Below are 18,649 nucleotides of genomic sequence, written 5' to 3'. Positions count from 1 at the left end.
TCCTTTTAAAGGTCTAAACTACAAAAAATTTCCTTTGTTCTATACTCTAAATTCTAAATGCTGGACATTGGAATGTGGACCTATCTTGCGAAAGCAGATTGTACAAAAGCAGAACTGAGCAGGGTTAATAATCTCTAAAGCTCATCTATAGTCTCAACTCCTGGAGCTACTGAGTCAGTGGGAATCCCTCTCCTGTGTTCCTGGCCCACGGGCACAGGCAAGTTACCTTTGTGACTTTCCAGGTCTCAGTCTGGAAGCTGAGTTAACTACCCTATTGTTTAAGCAAGTAAGTGAGTGCAGAAGCCAGAACAGCAGGGTTAAAATTCCAACAGCAGTTTTTTACCTAAGTATGGTTGCTACCATACTTCACTTAGGATGTAACTACCCACCATCACTGCTTTTAGTTAAAGTTTAATTTCAGACCATCCTTTGTGGTGACTTTAGGTCTGAGTTTGCAAGGCCACCATGCAGGCCTCCCCTGAGCTGTCAGGTCAGCATGTGGCCCCTTCTGTCCACACTTATATGGTAGGAAGATGAGTTCCTGATGTCCCAAAGTGAAGCTCAGGCATTTTCAATAGCATTTACTGAAAAAAAATTATATATATATAATATACGGAGCCTCATCTACTCAATTAAAAAGACATTCCAGGTTCCAAAAAATGACTGAGAGTTTAATTTTGGAACACAGCTCAGTTGTAAGTTGAGGTCTGGCTATTCTAAGAAATAGACCCAAGGATCACCATGTGATGGCAGGGACAATAAAAAGATGTCAATGCATTTTCCTGCTTTAGTGCCCTGGAGAGCACAAGACTTACATTGAGAGCTGTGCTTCATCAAATCACTACACAAACAAAATTTTGAAAAGCAGTGTCATTTGTCATGCCTTTGAGGAGTTATTCTTCAACCCCACACTTGGAAATAACTCCCAGCAACATGAGCAGGAATTGAGCATATGTGTGAAGAAACACGTTAGCCACAGGAGATGGCAGGGCCCTGGCTGGGGGTGCCATTGAGGGTCCTGCTAAAGCATGGCTTAGGCTGGGGGTGGGGCTGGAATCTGAGTGAGAGTGGCAGACCAGGCACCTCCCAGAGGTATGAGTGTGGCTGAGGGGTGCGGGGGGTGAGGGGTTGTCCTGTGTGCAGTGAGGAGGAGAGGAAAGGACAAAGGGCTGAGAAGCTAAGAAAGGAGATGGGCCAGAGCAGATTGTGCCGCATACACAGGGCTGTGGAGAATGCACTGACCTCTCGCCCGCTTCTGCTTGCTCTGCCACCGCGGTGGTTGTTCAATGAAGTGACAGGGCAGACAGAATGCTGGGGAACCAGCTAGAACTGTGGAATGTGAATCCTGCTCTGTTAGCCCAGTGGTTTGTTCTGATTAGAGAAGGCACAGTCTAGCCTGGCCGGCAGCCGCACCCAGGACCTGGGAGCTCACCTGGGACTGCAGCCGCCCTCCCCCTTGGAGCTGCCTATTGCATGGAGAGAGGAACCACTGTGCTGCAGAAACCGGAATGCCAGCCCTTTGAAGACCCAGCCCTGGCATATCACTAAGCCCTTTGAGGTCCCCAGTCCTTGCATATCTGTGAACTGCCAATTAGCCCTTTTGCCTACTTCCCAACGTAATCTTTGTCCTACCAATATAAGCTGCAGGTTTATGGGGGGGCCAGAGCAGGTTTGTGTGGATGGCCTGCTGCTCTCCAGCACTGAAGGCGATATTGGAATAAATGCTCATGTGTGATTCAACCTTGTCTCTGCTGAATTGGCTCAAGTAGCACGGGCCTATTGATGGTCCAGTTACAAAAGGAGTTTCAGTTTGACAGGGCCAGCATGGTCATGACCGCCATTGACCTATTGTATCTGGAAAACACAAAATTGCACATGGACTAATTATGTTGGGGGATCATTCTAAAGATGAATAATAACACAAGTGTAGATGGTAAATTCCTACTGGGACTGCTAGAGGAGGGCCTTTGCCTTACCTGCCTGAGCAGCCCCACCCTGCCTTGGTGCTGGGTGAGCCGGAGGGAGGCTGTCATTGGGAATGCAGGTAGGACAGGGCGTGCCAGCAGAGACCTAATTCCCAGGAACGATGTTGAGACGTGAAACGCAGGCTTTCAGTGAAGCAGGGGAACTTCTGTGGATAAGAAGCCAGTACTTTTCCTGTTGGGCTCCAGGTGGTCATTTTCATTTCCCCAATCCCAGTCTCCTCCCAGTCTCCTCCCAGCTCACCCTCTGCCACTGTGAAGGCAGGCGATCAAATGAATGAGGTTTTGCTTTCCACTCACTCCATTTGGAATATGGCAGTTTGGCTGGGCCGCAGTCCCTGTTATCCAATCACACACTCGTCTCAGTGTGCTGTGCAGGCGTTCGCAGCCATTACAGTTCAGGACTGGCTCACTGTAAATGAAGGAGATTGTTCTGGGTGAGCAGGGCAGTTCTCTGAAGGCCCTTCAGAGTGCAGCCACAGCTTCCCGGGGGTAGGGGGTTCTGCCTCCCAGGGCAGCTTCGGCTCAGACCCCAGAAGCGCAGCCTGCCTCCCTAGCGGCTGGTCTCAGGGGTGGGACCTGCCTGCCCAGCCCCACAGTCATGGGAGCTAGTTCCATGCAGTGCATTTGTTAATATGCACGTCGGCTGGATTTGTGTCTGCATTGGAGCGTGCGGAACATGGAATGCCTTCCGGGGCAGGTCTGAGGGTGTGGTAGGAAGCTCCTCGGTGTTGCAGCAGGAGGCTGTTACCTGGAGAGCGGCTCTCCTGGAGGAGGTGGAATCCGTGGTCTCACGCAGGCTGTGCGGGGACATGTGTGCGGAGGCCACCTGCTGGGATGTACAGTTCATTCAAAGGAGAAGTTTGCGGCTCCGTTTTATAGACCTGGACACGGAGCCTGGGGTTCCCACTGAAAGACACGGGAGCCTGAGGAGCCGGTCGCTGGGGCAGCGAGTCTGCTGAGAAAACCCTCAAAGGAGGGAGAAGCAAGTCCAAGTGCCCGGGGTCCTGGCCGCAGAGGTTCGGGAACCAGGTGCCGACACTGCTGCTCAGCAGACCCAGCGGGGGCGCCGGGGCGGACAGCGTGGTTCTAGGAAGATGCAGATTGGCTTAAAGAGCCCCAGACAGGGTCAGACCAAGGAGCTCAGACTGGGATGCTGCAGCCATATGTCCTGAATGAAACAACATATGGCTTCATTAAGGCAGCGCTGAGAATGAAAAAGAATGGGATAGAGGAAGGTGGCATTAAAAAAGAAAAAAAAAAATCCTATTTGCAGGAGAATTGCCATAAGAAGAGCAAGAAAGAAAGCAGTGATCAGCCCAGGATCGCACAGTATTTGCCCTGAGAGACTGAGGGCACACAGACCCCTCCATCCCTGTGGCTCAACAGAGCAATGAGGAGCTGGGGCTCAAGCACGCTCACTTCTTAGGCTTGCAAAGAAATTGTAAACATATGCTGAGGCAATACATTTAGTGCTTTCTCTCAATCTAATTTTTCTTTCTACATTTTCTTTTCTGATCAATTTCCCAGCACCACGCTGATGAAGACAGTAGCACTGCAGTACGCTTTCAGCAGACTTTCCTTTCCAGGCCGAGATGTCTGATCTGCTTGCTGAGAGTCTCAGTTCTGCCCGCACGTGGAGTCATGCCGCTGCCACCTCCAGCTCGTGCCAGGCCGGGGCCAGCTCTGATGCCCTCTCTGTGCGTGGCCTCAGGCTCTGTCCCTGGAACTGCCTCCTCAGCGGTGCGGAGCAGGAGAGAGAGAGAGAACCCGGGCCTCAGGCTGCTTCTCACTGGGATGGGCTGTGGTGTGCAGTAGCTTCCTGGGCCCAGAGTGTGTTTGTGTCCGGCAGCACCTTTTGGAAAGAATATGGTGGTGGCAGGCAAATGACGAACCGTGTGGCCCAAGCGCAGCAGGAAATGTGCCGATAAATGGAGTTCTTACAGAATTAGCCTTAACCCCTGGTCCCGGGAGCTGCCTCCCGGGTGGATTGTCAGGCAGTGCTTGGCCAGCAGCTCGGGTTTCCCGCAGCCCTCACAGAGCTGAGTCTAACGGGAAGGTTCAGGCCGGTCCCTGGGAGTCAGAGTCAGACTTCAGGTCATTGGGAACCTCAGGCGACTGAATGTTCTTCACCAGGAGCGAGGGTTTCAGAGCAGCTGCCTCTCACGCCCTGCCTGGAAGTGAGCAGTGGTGAAATTTAAGGTGTAACTTACCAGGGAGGCTGGAGAAATGCAGCCAGAGAAGAGGGAAGCGAACATCCCGTGAGGCCTGTGACGTCACACCAATCGCAGTGCTCATTAGTTAAAGATCAATCTAGGCCAGTCGTCAGTAAACTGTGGCTCGCCAGCCACATGTGGCTTTTTGGCCCCTTGAGTGTGGCTCTTCCACAAAATACCACGTGCGGGTGCACACGTACATGCGATTGAAGGAGTACCCTAATTAAGTTAATAGCAACGTACCTACCTATATAGTTTAACTTTAAAAAATGTGGCTCTCAAAAGAAATTTCAATCATTGTACTGTTGTTATTTGGCTCTGTTGACTAATGAGTTTGCAGACTACTGATCGAGGCCAGAGAGAGAACACATCTGTGGCTTTATTATAAAGGTGAAACCGTGTCTAAAATCCTTTCTCAGAAAACCTGCTTTACTGTGAAGAGCAGAACTTTGAATCTTGTTATCAGCCCTCACAAAGCACGGGCACTATACCAAACTATGTAATTATGCCAATTTATAATAATGAACAGAAAAACCTACCATAAAGAATTACTAATGCATGCTATATGAATATAACAAAAAATAGATCAATGGAACAAAATTAAAATTTATAAATATAAGTATAGTGCCTTGTACTAGACTTTTTTTTTGGTATAGGATAGATTTGACATTTAAATTAATGAAAAATGTGATTATTGAATAGATGGTTTGGAAAGCTGATTTTCTCAGAAAGTTAGTCAGTTAATTTTCTCAAAATTAATCAAAAAGATCTCACATGAGTTAATTTTAATGGTGCCATACAAATAGAAAAAAATAATAATGAATATTTATTTTATCTTGATTGTGAGAAATCCTTTCAAAATGTGGATAATAATGTTTTCAGATATTATCTTTTTATTCTTTCTCTTTCCTCTGATTCTTCTCTATCAGGTAAGCGAGCAGGTATTTGACTCCCTCATTATTTTGAGGAGGGTTGTAATAACCCAAAACATAGGAATAGACCGCATCGATACTTAGGCTTCTTCTTTTTTTTTTTTTTTTCTTTCAGAAGGCCAGAGTTCCAGAGTGAGAGTGGACAGGTTACAGAGCGGGGGAAAGAAAGGCAGGACCATACCAACCTCATGCCCATAGCTGTGAGCACAGCCAGGGCCTGGACAGCGCTCTGCAGAGCCACCAAACTCCATGTCAGAGTCCAGGCCCCAGGCCCACAGGCCACACTGGAGAGGCAGGTCCCCCAGAGGAGGCAGTGGTGTTCCCTGCCTGCCTTCCGAGAGCCTCTGCAGGCCACTGAATAATATTCTTCACATTATGAACTATATCTTATGTAAGTAATCATAAACCTACTTTTGAAAATTTAATTTCCAAATATGCATTATGCTAAACGTTACTTTAACATATGACATCTATTCTGAAACATAGTCTCAATTGTTCACTTAGAATAACGTCTTCCATTTGGAAATCCAGAGTAAAATATACACAGATTTTTAAGACTCTTCATGCGTGTGGGCATATTTCCTTTTGGAAAACTTGCAACTTTGAATCCAACATCGAACATGTGAAATGTTTATCTCATTGCACTTCCACTGCCATCTCCCCCCCCCCACATTTTTCCCTAATTTAAAGTATACTTACTTTATTTCATATTTTTAATACTAGAGAGGATTTACCTTTTAATAAAAGTCTTTCAATTTGTAATAGTTTTTTTTAAACGCCCATTTTCTAATGTGTTTAAGTGTCTTTTAAAAAGTTTATGCATATTAAAAATATGACTTGTCCATTAAGTTGATGCAAAAATGTTCCTCATTTAACTTTTACTTTTTAGTTTTATGTGTAACTTTTAAAAACAGACATTAGTGTTAAATGTTAATGTAAACCATTCTATATTTTGTTTTCTTCGTATTTTTTTAAATTAATGCTATACCTTGTCCATTTTCATTTGGAATTAATGTTAAAATGTCACATATATTTTGTTCTGTTTTTCCTGGTTTTACTACTAACACTAATTAATGTGAGGCTCACACTGTCAAGTTCCCGTACAAAGTAACTTCCCCCCATTTACTTACCCAGCATTTCTGCAAGGATGGCTGTTGGTGGCTAGTCATGTGCTAGACAGCTCCTCTTCCAAGATTTTATTCCCTCAAGTGTATCCAAGGAGCAAAGAAGAACTAGCGGTATACGAATACTATAAACGCCACAGTGGTACTAAATACCGGGTCCTAGGGGAGGAGGAGGTCAAGGAGTCAGGGGTTGGGTCTGGAACTCCCGGGAGTGACGTTTAGGCTGAAGCAGGTAGAAGGCCTCCATGTGCACGTGAAGATGTGGGTTCCATAGAGAGGAGCCACAGGCATGGAGGAGAGCCCCGAGGGGGCCTGGCAGTGGGAGAGAGCACAGCCCATGGGAGGTGGAAGGGGTCAGGAGGTGGAAAGGGTCAGGTGCTGGTGCAAAGAATGTGAGCAGAGTGGCTGGATTGGAGCCAAAAAGGCCATCAAAGGGCAGGTTTCAGAGAGTGTCAGGGCAGGACTCCCTGAGGGCGAAGACATCTCCGAAAGCTGTACACAGGGATGGAGCACCATCACATTCTGCATCATTGGTCTGAGCCTGCGAACGGGTGTGAAGCTAGAGGTGCTTCCCATCCCGCCTGCCCAGGAACACCACGCATGTCTCTATGCTGGGAAACAAGCACCCACTCTGTCTGTCAACCCCTAAGCTTGAGGTGGTCCCTTCTGCAGCAGCGAGCCAGCCATTTGCTGTCACTCACAGGGAATGGAGAGGACCCCTGTTTAGGTGCAATCATTCCTTCAGTGTTTAGAAGACAGCGGCTCCCTTCTCCATAAAACCACCCATCTGCCATCCTGCTGTGACTATATCCTATAGAATAAAGACGTGATATTCAAATGGTTGTTTCACCATGAAGTGTACTGTGTAACGACCAGATCATGGATCAGCAGGAGGGTGGGGCAGCAAGCTACAAGCGGGTGGCAGAAAGCTAAAGGAGGGAGCAGGGCAGCAAGCTGAGGGGAGAAGGGGGCGGCAGAGGGGCAGAGGGAGCTAAAGGATGGTGGGTATCAGGTGGAGAGCTACTGGAGGGTGGCAATGAGCTAGTGGTGAGCTACTGGCGCACAGATTCCTGCACAAGGCTACTAGTAATAAATAAGGTGGTGCCTGCATTTGAGATGTATGAAGAGTTTTGACAGTGATAGAGAGGGGAAAATATTAAAAAGATAAAACAAATTAATCTGTAATAAACCTTCATAAAACAATTGTTAGCTGGGACATCAGGTTGGGAGTTTTGTCTCCTCTTGGGTATTTTCCCTGATGCTCAGTCTAGTTGAGTCATGGAAAGGGTGATGAAATAACTAAATAGTAAAATGGGGAAAGTGGGCTTCAGAAGTCGTTGCATGCACATTTGTATATATGATGTGGAAGTATTTTAACAGTGTGCACACCATACAATAGGATTGTGTTCTTATTTACAAATGATGGCTATTTTTAAAGTATTCTCTCCTAGTCATGAATAATAGTTTTTGAGAATATTGGTTCAGGAAATGTGGTGCTTTTTAAAATTAAACACATTTTTGACTAATTTTCTTCCACTTCTTTCTAAGGCTCTCCCCAAAACTGAAATAAGCCATAAAAGACTCACCTGCAATGTAACATTTCTATGAAATTATATAATTGTGTCCTGATTTATTACTGATCAGAAATTCTAAAAGATGGTCTGACAAATTCTAAAAGATGTTTGTTATCCCATATTAGGAAACTGAAATTCTGACTTTCCAGGGAAATTTTCCTGTGAAGTATAAATGTTCAGTCCTGTTGGTTAGACCACCCATTCATACAGTTTTGAAAATATTTAAGTGCTACAACACATTCTGATTTGCTATCACAGTGCCTGTATTACATGAAATGGTCATTTTTTTCTGTTTTGGAATGTGCTTGTACTACAGATGGAAGTGTTGGTTAAATTATAGAGTTTCCTTGTAGTGTCTAATAATAAGCAATGTAAACAGAAGTGAATTGAAGTTGGCAGGTTGGGGAGCAGGTTGGAGTTTGCTATTATCTGCAGAAGCACATTGTACAGGAAGAGCAATCAGCATAGATCAATTTAGCCTGTGGAGTTGAGTCTCTGGTAAATTACTGCTCTACATTCCACCTCCATTTATACTTGCCCTATAGGTTATTATTTATTATTGAACATTATTACAAATTCTTAAGGGAAAATAGTGTAATTCATTTGAAATGATGCTACCCGATTGTGCACGCAGTCTACTCAAATTCTTACAGTTACTGTTCTGACTTCTAGGGCAACAGGCTGTTTGTTATTCAAGAGTTACTTCTTGTGGTTCCAACTGTAATTGATTAATTTCTGTTTGTGAACATATTATGGTTACTTACAGTCAACAGGAAAAAATAAGTGAACTATATGAATCATTATTTCTGAATAATTTGCATGTTCTTTGTAAAATCAACTGAACATAGTTTAGCTTGCTATGTATAGTAAAGCCATGCACTATTTTGGGTGTTAAGTGTCAAGGGAGTTTTCATTTGAATTACATTTAAGTAGTTATGGCACACTGGAATTAACATTATATACTTATTTCTAGGTCATGTAGCTAATATAAAAATGATGACACAATATTTATTTTATACCACAAGATGAATTGCATATAAATAATACATTATTCTCAGTGACACATCAAGTGTTATAAAATTATTTAAAAATTAAAGAAGATGTGGCATAAACAATAACTAGGAATTCCTTGAATGACACTAACCAGGAGCTGTGTGCTGTTTGGTTGGGTACATGGTGGTTAGGGAGATAAAAACAATGCATGAAAAGTAACTAGAGAAAGAAGGCAAGAAAGTAAGCAGTCACATGGTCATTAAATACAGATTTTCATAGAAAGGTGAGGCAGATAGGGGCTATAGTATTCAAAGAATGTTTCTTTAAACAGTTTAAACTCCCCTCCCCTAGCCGAAACCGGTTTGGCTCAGTGGTAGAGCGTCGGTCTGCGGACTGAAAGGTCCCAGGTTCAATTCTGGTCAGGGGCATGTACATTGGTTGCAGACACATCCCCAGTAGGGTGTGTGCAAGAGGCAGCTGGTCGATGTTTCTCTCTCATCGACGTTTCTAGCTCTCTATCTCTCTCCATTTCTCTCTGTAAAAAATCAATAAAATATATTTAAAAAATAAGTAAATAAACTCCCCTCCCCAACCCAATTTTTATTTCTTGATTTTAGAGAGAGATGAAGGGGAAAAGAGAGAGAAACTTCCATTTGTTGTTCCACTTATTTATACACTAGATGCCCGATGCACAGCTTTGTCCAAAAGGTCATCTGGATGGTTGTTCTGTTGTTTGGTCTATTTAGCATATTAACTTTTTATTATGTAGGATTTATTGATTGACTCTTGTATGTGCACTAACAGGGGATCGAATCCACAGCCTTGGTATAGTGAGACGATACTCTAAAGTCTAGAGTCTAAACAACTGAGCTACCAAGCCAGAGCTTAAACAATTTAAACTAGATTTAGGGTGACAGCATGAGTAAAGTATGGGTAATTAAAGGAAATCCCCAATGGGCTTGTAGAGTACCAACAGCACATGCATCTAAGTTGGGTGTAGCTTCATGTGTTAAGGGAACCAAAGGGTGGAGGGCATAAGTTGTTTCTCAGTGAGAAAACAAGTTGACTAAGTAGAGTGGCCAACAGTAGAGAAGGCTATGGAAGGAATACATAAAGATTTCTCTCTCCTTTTATCTACCTATCTATCTATCTATCTATCTATCTATCTATCATCTACCTATCTCCCAATTCAGAAGCTCCCGAATACCTAAGTCAATAATGAAAATGCTTTGATAATTGGGACAAGTTAGGGATAGCACTGACAGCAAATGAGGGTATATTTTGATTTTAATGTATTTTCTCTCCCAAAACCTGCGGTTCATGATCACTTAAATCATTTATGCAAAAAAGATTTTTTTTTCCTCGCACTTAAATTAACTCATTGATTTACATAAGGAGAGGAAACTCCCATTAGTTATCTATTATATTTTAGACACAGAGCACATGATATGTTTATCATATAACCCTTCCCAGCAATGCCTGCAGTTAGATGTTTTTGTCACTGAATATTAGGAATTATGGACATTAAAAATAAGTTACCAAGCAAATCCCGGCCTTTCTGTTTATATTTTATAATCAAGCTGCACATCAAATTGTCAGATCTATTCGATACAGTCATTTCTACTTCACTCCTTCTGAAATAAAATGCATCCCCCATGCCTCCAGCTCCCATAGCTCAGGTGGGCATGTTGCTACCAGGTGGCCATGCCTTAGCTTACAACTAATGGAATCTGAGTCAGGGCCCTGATCTAGATTTGACTCAAATAGTTCCTCTCCCTGTAGAAATGGGAACTGCAATGGGGATGAACTGGGCTGATGTTGGTAATTGGATCCACAAATGACCCCAGTCCTGCAGCGCTATGGTGTGTTGCAAGTGACCTTATATGGAAACAGGAAATAAAAGCCTGAGAAGCAGCAAGTGCCCTCAGAGGAAGACAGGCAGCTGTGGACTGAGAACAGGCAGCAGAGCCTGGGCCTTTGTGTAACTAAAAATGTTTTCTTTAGATCCTCTGGCTGGAACAGACATAAGATGCTAGGTTCAAAATACTCTTTTCATTTCAAGTTCTAGACTTTACATTATTTCACAGCATCCTGTGGCGCACAAGAAAAGCTGTACCCAAATTAATTTTAATTCCTCTAGAAGCAATTTGGTTTTCTTTAGTGGAAGCTTTTTCATTTTGGTGTTTTTATTTTTGTTTTTGTTTTTATTGAGGGCAAATATCTGAATGAGCCACTCAATTTAGGTATGCAAAATTGACATATTTATATAGTTTTATGTAATAAAACTCTGTTGTAACAATTTTAAATGCAAAATAAACATAACAGATTTACACATAAGTAAAAAAAAATTGACTGTCAGAAATAAATTAATCTTTCCTTTTTCATGGAGCACAAATAGTAAAATAATTTAAGCTAAAATTTTTTTTGCCCTAAGTCATGAGGAAATGGCTATTTCCTAGACTCTCAAAGACAATGATCATGTGTGAGTGTAGTATAAGGATAGCAAGACAGTTTATAACATTTATAAACATGAATCTGATTCATGTAGGTAATAAAATTCAACAGTAATAATATGAAGTCATTACTAGTTTTGGGTGTTCTGTATAAATTATCTATAGTTGTCACATTTCATATTAATCCTAAAGAAATATATGAAATGTGACAACAATTTCTGGGACTGTCTACTTGCAATAAAAGACTAGTTAGACATAATGAGCAGCATATTTGCAAGGGGTCCTTTTACGTGGCTAAGTCACAAGGCTAGAAATATTTTGGAAAATGGGGACAATTTATTTGCTCATGATTTTTCATGTTTCTTTTAAAGACATTTCACGCAAAGGTAGACAATGTGTGGAGCAGGATTCATGCTTAGATTCATGCATAGGGGGTCTAGTCTGTGCATTGGGCCACATAGGAAGGTGTACTTTTCCTTGCTCCTCATGGCAGCAAAGTTGGACCATATTTCAAGCGATAAAAGACCATAGGTGCTAAGGGGAGGGGTAGGGAAGATCAGCTGCCAAAATTCTTTGGGTGATACCAGTGAACTGAAGTCTTTAAACCTCAATTTCTTCATCTGACAAGTACTTACTGGGTATGGCTGTTGTGTAACAAGCACTCTTTCAGTCTTCCAGAATCCATGGGTAAGCCAGACAAATACCCACTTTTGCTGACTTTGGGCTTTTCTGCCTGTCCATTTCCCTGCATCCAATTAAAATGCACCGTCAGAGAGTGGCAGCTTTCACCGCTGATGTGCAGCATGAGAGGTGTCTGCGTGCTGTTCCTTCCATCTCGCCATGCATTCGCCTTCCTTGTTCCTGCAGATGCTCAGAGCAGAGCATGTGGGCATTTCTCAGGGCAAGAGCACTCACAGGGACACAGGGCCGGCTACTCCAGAGGACATGTGAAACTGTCATTCCATGCTGAGCCCTCTTGGGCATGAATTTAAAAAAATATATATATATTTTTATTGATTTCTTAGAGAGAGAAATGGAGAGAGAGAGAGTTATAGAAACATTGATGAGAGAGAACATCATTGTCTGCCTTCTACATGCCCCACATTTATCTAGCCCACAATCTGAGCAAGTGCCTTGAATGGCAATTGCACCAGTGACTTTTTATTTTTATTTATTTTTTATTTTTAAAATAAATCTTTATTGTTCATATTTTTACAAATGTTCCTCATTTTTCCCCCCTCCATTGTTCCCCTCCACCAGGTTTCCGCCCCACCCTCTGCCCTTTCCCCATCCCCCATTGTCCTCTCCATAGGTGCACAGTTTTTGTTCAGGCTCTTCCCGCACCCCCCACTCCCCTTTTCCCTGAGAATAGTCAGTTCACTCCTTTTTCATACCTCTGATTCTATTATATTCACCAGTTAATATTGTTCATCAGGTTTTTTAACTCCCTTGGTTTTTAGTTTCACTTGTTGATAGTTACCTATTTGTTGTTCATAATTTTTATCTTTATCTTCTTCCTCTTCCTAAATAACCCCCTTCAGCAATTCATAAAATTCTGGTTTGGCGGTGATGAACTCCTTTAGCTTTTTTTTTTTTTTTTTTTTTAATTTGTGAAGGTCTTTATCTGGCCTTCAATTCTGAGTGATAGTTTTGCTGGGTAGGGTATTTTTGGTTGTAGGTTCTTGCTATTCATCACCTTGAATATTTCTTGCCATTCCTGTCTGGCCTGCATGGTTTATGTTGAGAAATCAGCAGACAATGCTCCTTTATACATAACTATCTGCTTTTCTCTTGCTGCTTTTATTATTCTCTCTTTGTCTTTTGCTCTTGGAATTTTAATTATGATGTGTCTTGGTGTGGTCCTCTTTGGATTCCTTTTGTTTGGGGTTCTGTGCCCTTCCTAGACTTGTAAGTCTATTTCTTTCACCAGGTGGGGGAAGTTTTCTCTCACTATTTCTTCAAGTATACTTTTGGTATCTTGCTTTCTCTCTTCTTCTGGAACCCCCATAATTCTGATGTTGGTTCACTTGAAATTGTCCCATAGGTTTCTTACACTATCTTCAACTTTCTGGATTTTCTTATCTTCTTACTTCTGTGGAGGAGTGTCCTCTGGCTCTTTGTGTTCTAAATCTTTGTCTTGATTCTTGCTATCTTCCAGTCTGTTTTTAGGACTCTGTGTAATATTTTTTATTTCAGACAATGTTTTCTTTATTTCTAGTTGATCCCTTTTTATTTCTAGTTGATCCCTTTTCATATCCTCATAGGTCTCATTTATTTTATCAGGCTTTTTTTAGGAAATTCCTAAAAACCCTTATAACTGTAGTTTTGAACTCAATGTCCATTCTTTTTTTCCCCTCCATCTCCTTCCTTTGTGTCCTGCCTCTTCTCTGCATTTTAGTAGTTTTCCTCATTTGATGGAATAGTTCTGTGTGCTAGGTGTTCTGGTAGAGCCCAGTAGCACAGCCTTCCCAGTTACCTGAGGTGGACAGTCTTGGTGTAGCCCTTTGTGGGCTGTGTGTGCAGTCTTGTTGTTAAGCCTTGCTTATTGTTGGTATCACTGGGAAGCGTTGATCTCCAAGCCAATTGGCTGTGAGGATCAGCAGTGTCTCAGATAGGAGGGCTTCTGTACTCTGCTTGGATGGGGTGCAGTCTTGGGGTGGTGCAGTCAAGCTTTGGTTCCCTGTCAGTCTCACCTTAGAAAAGTTCTGTTCATGGTCAGTCCCACAAGATTGGTTGCAGGTGTGTGCACCTCTTTGGTATAGGCACAGACAAGCTTTGGATTCAGGTCAGTCCCTCCTTAGAGAAAGCCAGCCTCTGGGAGAGCTTCTGTGCTCAGCTTGGATGGGACGGAGTCTCGGGGTGGTGCAGATAAGCTTTGGTTTCCAGTCGGCCCCTCCCTGAGTCCTGCAGTAATAGCCACTGGCTTCACACACCTCTGAGAGATCTCTGCTGGCTGCCTGACATTCCGGCCTCTCTCTATCTGGGGCTGTCTATCAGAGCAATAGGGTGATTCTGGTTTCCTCCCGAACAAGAAAGCCAGCTGCACATTAACTGTCCGCCCTCTCTGTGCGCCTGGAGTAAGCCAGCAGCAAACTCGGCCTGGCCGGCCCTCTCCACACTCCAGGAGTAGGCCAGCAGAGAACTCTGTGGCTGCCCTTTCACGTGGACAGTTCTCCTCACCTTCACAGTTTCTGAAGTTCAGCTTGCCTTGTCTCTCCTTCCCAGATGGCAGAGCCTCCTCTCAGCCAGACGTCCAGTGCTTCAGGGCAATGCCTCCCCTGTTATCCAGTTCTAAATTCAAAATTGTTGTGGTAGGCTGCATTTGGGTATCTATCCTATGCTGCCATCTTGGTTTCTCTCCCCACACTAGTGACTTTTTGGTGCCTGCGTTGACACTCAACCACTAGCAACAACAGCCAGGCTAGGGCACTGTGTTTGTTTGTTATTTAGATTAGCTACTTGTATAGTCAGGCAATTCATAGATACTAGTAGCCCTGCCCAGGAATCCATGCACCAGTAGCTTGTCAATAGCTTGCTGCCGCCCTCCAGTAGCTCTCCACCCACTGCCCTGCTCTCCTGTAGCTCCCTCTGCCCCCCCTTCCCTCATAGCTTGCTGCCAAGCCCCCTCCTATAGCTCTCCCCTGTCCAATTGCAGCTCACTGCCCCACCCTCCTGCTGATCTATGAATGGATCATTATACTATAGATCCTTATGCTTCACGGTGTAATGACCATTTGCATATTATTCTTTATTATATAGAATTAGTTTACACACCTAATTTGGGGAACTGTGAGAAAATCATGGATGTATTTGGAATGCCACTTGTTCATTGTACTTTAAGAGGAATATAAGAAATAGAGAGTTCAAGGGAAGGTAGATTTGGGGTTATTGCCAAATGCACTCCATAGGAAATCTCCGTGAGGTCATTGGCTCTACAAAGAATGACTCGGAAGAAAGGCACACCCTTCAAGGCCTAGGAAGTCTCCCCCAGAGCTAAGATAACAGCATTGAGCCATGATTTAAGTTTAGTCAAGGCAAAAAGGAAACAGAGTGAGCAAGAATATATGATCTTAGTATCATGCAAGGGGATTGCTTAGGGTGTGAGATGATAAAATAGCAGGAGAGCAATTAGTGATGCTGGTCCCCCTCTAGGAGAGGGTGACAGAAACAGACAGTAGGGGAGAGTCAGCAGGACCACAGTGAAGTGATAGATAGTGGAAAGAGAGTCCCTGGAAACCTTTTTTCAATGTGGTAGAATGCAGTTCCTTTTTGGATTCTGGCTTTTGAGCCCTTTCTTTAGAAGTGGGACCAGGCTGTGACTCCCACAGCTGCTTTCCTTCTTTCTGTGCTGAGCTCACTGTGGAACGCCTGCTAAACACCACCTGCTGCATTAATGCAGGACCCTTCACCCTTGATCCTGAATGAAAGTTCACGTTCAGACAATGCAGGGGAGGCAGCCGGCTGAAGTGGGGGAGGTTAGGGCAAGTGTCCACAGACACGAAGGGTATGCCCTCTCCTAGCTTATCAGCACACATTTGAGGGCCCACAGAAACTCGGTTAGGCATACCTGCTAGTGGGGCACCATAAATAAAATGCAATAAAAAGTCAGCAGTCAAAACAGGCTTCCACACAGATGAAAACAGCTCAGCTCTCAAGATTGACATAGTCCACTAACAGCACATAGGTGATGAAAGAAATGGAAGAAGAAGAATTCTTCAGTCTCTAGTGAAGTAAATTCTTGTAGAGCTCTATTCCCCATCCAGTGAGCTCATTCTTAAAAAAAAAAAAAAAAAAAAAAAAAAAAAAAAAAAAAAAAGTCTCAACTTTGTGTGCCATTGTTAGTCAATGTAAATCCTCTAATCTACTATGTTCATTCACATTAAGTGGTGATCAATAAGGTAGATGTTATTCCACCCCAGGTCTGGCATTTCCATGCAGTAACACGCATTCAAAATCATTTGTTGAACCCCCTCAGGGTGAGTTCGGCAGCCTGTCCAGTCGCTGTAGCCGTGGGTTTGTTTTTCTGCAGCACGCAGTGTGTGCCCGAGGCCTCGTTGGCTGAGTGCGAGGGCTGGTGCTGGGGTTCTTATCGCAGCATCACAAAGGGTTCAGCAATCTGGAGAAAGGCCATGCATAGATGATTAAAGAGAACAGTGATGAAAGATAGTTTTGAAAGGCATTGGGGGGTCAGAGGAGCTTCAGCTAAAGGAGCTAAAGACTTCTCCTTGACTCAGGATCTGTGCTTTTATTAACACAACTAGAGGCCCAGTGCTTGAAAATTCATTCACTGGAGGGGGCGGGTACCTCAGCCTGGTCTGCCTCCTCTCAGTCTGGGAGCCCTCAAGGGTGGGAGGCGACCCGGTGATTAGGGGAAGGTGATGCCCATCACTCCTCAGCTGCTGCCACTGCTTGCAGCATAAGCTTTGGCTGGCCCTGGTTACCTGAATCTTGGGCAGCCCTGGGTGGCTGGGCAGCTGCCATCTGAGGCTTGCCCATGCCTCAGGCAGCCCTGGGAAGCTAGGGGACTGAGGAGACTGGGGGACTCCAGAGGCAGGCCCTGCACACCTGCTGCCCCTGTGGGGCTGAGAGGACTGGGTGCCACCATCTTGTAGCTGTGGGCACCGCCATCTTTGAGGGTGGGGCAGCAATTAGTATATTTCCTCCTCACTGGCTGTGGGTGCCGCCATCTTTGTGATGGTGTGAGAGTCAATTAGCACATTCCCTCTTTATTAGATAGGATTTGTCCTAAGGCAAGGTGGAGATATAAACTTCAAAGGGAAAGTTTTCAAAGGGGAGGGTCTACAGAAACACTGTCAGATTGGGGAACAGCCTACAGCTGTTCAGGTGTTTGGGCAACAGGAGGCAATAACCTGCAGGTTAAGATGCCCTGAGCTGTCTGGCAGCAGACAATCCTATTCAGGTTTGGGGGAGATGCTTTATAGCCATTCCAACAGGAGGTTACATATGTGGCTCAGCCCTTGTTGAGCCCCCGAGCTTCATCAACCTTTTGATAAAACTCTCGTAATTATGGCATGCTGGAATTGGTTCCCTTCAGGTTGGGGCAATGTCCTTATTGTTAAAAGATGTACTCTGTGAGTCTCCCTGTGTCATACACACGCCACACAACCTGTGTGTGTATGACACTCAGGAACACAGAAATCTGGCTGCTGTCACCAGCAACCTGGGGCATGAAAGCAGGGCCTCTGGATGATGCAAATGTGCTCCCTCTGTGGCCATCAAACAGATCAGGGTTTGGGAAGGGGGAAGGAAGTTGTGGCCTGCTTAGCTGCTTTCTCCTGCTTTGTCTAAGGGAAGTGAGAAGATTTTGTTTAGAATGTTTCCATTTTATTTGGCTTATCCCTCAAGGACAGAAACATAGTTTTCCACCCTGTTAGAATTATTTATCACTGAATTTAATTTCAACTGGCTGACCAGCTCCATTTTAAATCTCTGTGCCAAGGCAAAGCTTCTGAATTCTGTATCCAAATATCTTTTCAACCACAGACCTCATAAGCATTGAAAGCTGTCTCCAGCTCTCTAACCCTGTCCAGCCTCTCCTATTTCATGTTATTAGAACGTTAAAAATCTTTGCATTCATGCATTGGTAGTGATAGCAGATACAGTAGAATAAGTTTAAAAATCAAACAAGTGATGCTTCTATGCAAGCTATATAAACTTTCTGGAAAGGTTCTTATCTTTTTAATAAGCTACAGAATTTATTGCCTGTGTTTCTTCTTCAGGAGAAAACATGACCTTGTTTCTTACCAAATATTATAAGTGGTTAAGCTGTAACAAAAGGGTTTATTTTCTTTCTTTGTGTTGCTGCTAAGAAAAAAAATTAAGAGGAAACTTCTCAATACAGGCATCTAATTATCATTTTCTGCTTTCTTTTGTTATTATCAGAAAATATATTCTCAAGGCCAGCTCTGAAGTTACATTCATGTAGAGGCCTTTACTCCAGATAGCCAGGATGCAAGTGTGTGTTCTCTTTATCCAACTGGAAGGACAAGCAAAATTATAGACTGAAGCAGAAAAATAGAGACAAAAACAAAGTTACAGACTGAAGTAGAAAAATCAACCTTTTACCACCATTAAAATGGACCTGAGACTTGCACCAGGCCATCCACGAATTAGATGATAGTATCAGGAATTGCAAATGTTTTTCCTTGACCCTGACATTTTTTTTGTTCATATAGGTGCATTTTAACTTTTATTATCATTTTAAAATTTATATTTACTCTTGAAAGCATTTCAGATGTCCCCCCCTTTTTCCCCTAGTAACCCCCTCCACCCCTACCTGCCCCCACCCCCAGGCCATCCCCAAACTATTGTCTATGTCCATGGGCTATGCATATCCTATCTAATAAAAGAGTAA

This window comes from Pipistrellus hanaki (assembly GCF_964339955.1).
Source record: "Pipistrellus hanaki genome assembly, chromosome: 17".
Classification (NCBI taxonomy): domain Eukaryota; kingdom Metazoa; phylum Chordata; class Mammalia; order Chiroptera; family Vespertilionidae; genus Pipistrellus; species Pipistrellus hanaki.
The sequence above is the reverse complement of the archived record's forward strand: the minus strand, read 5'-3'. Positions refer to the sequence as shown.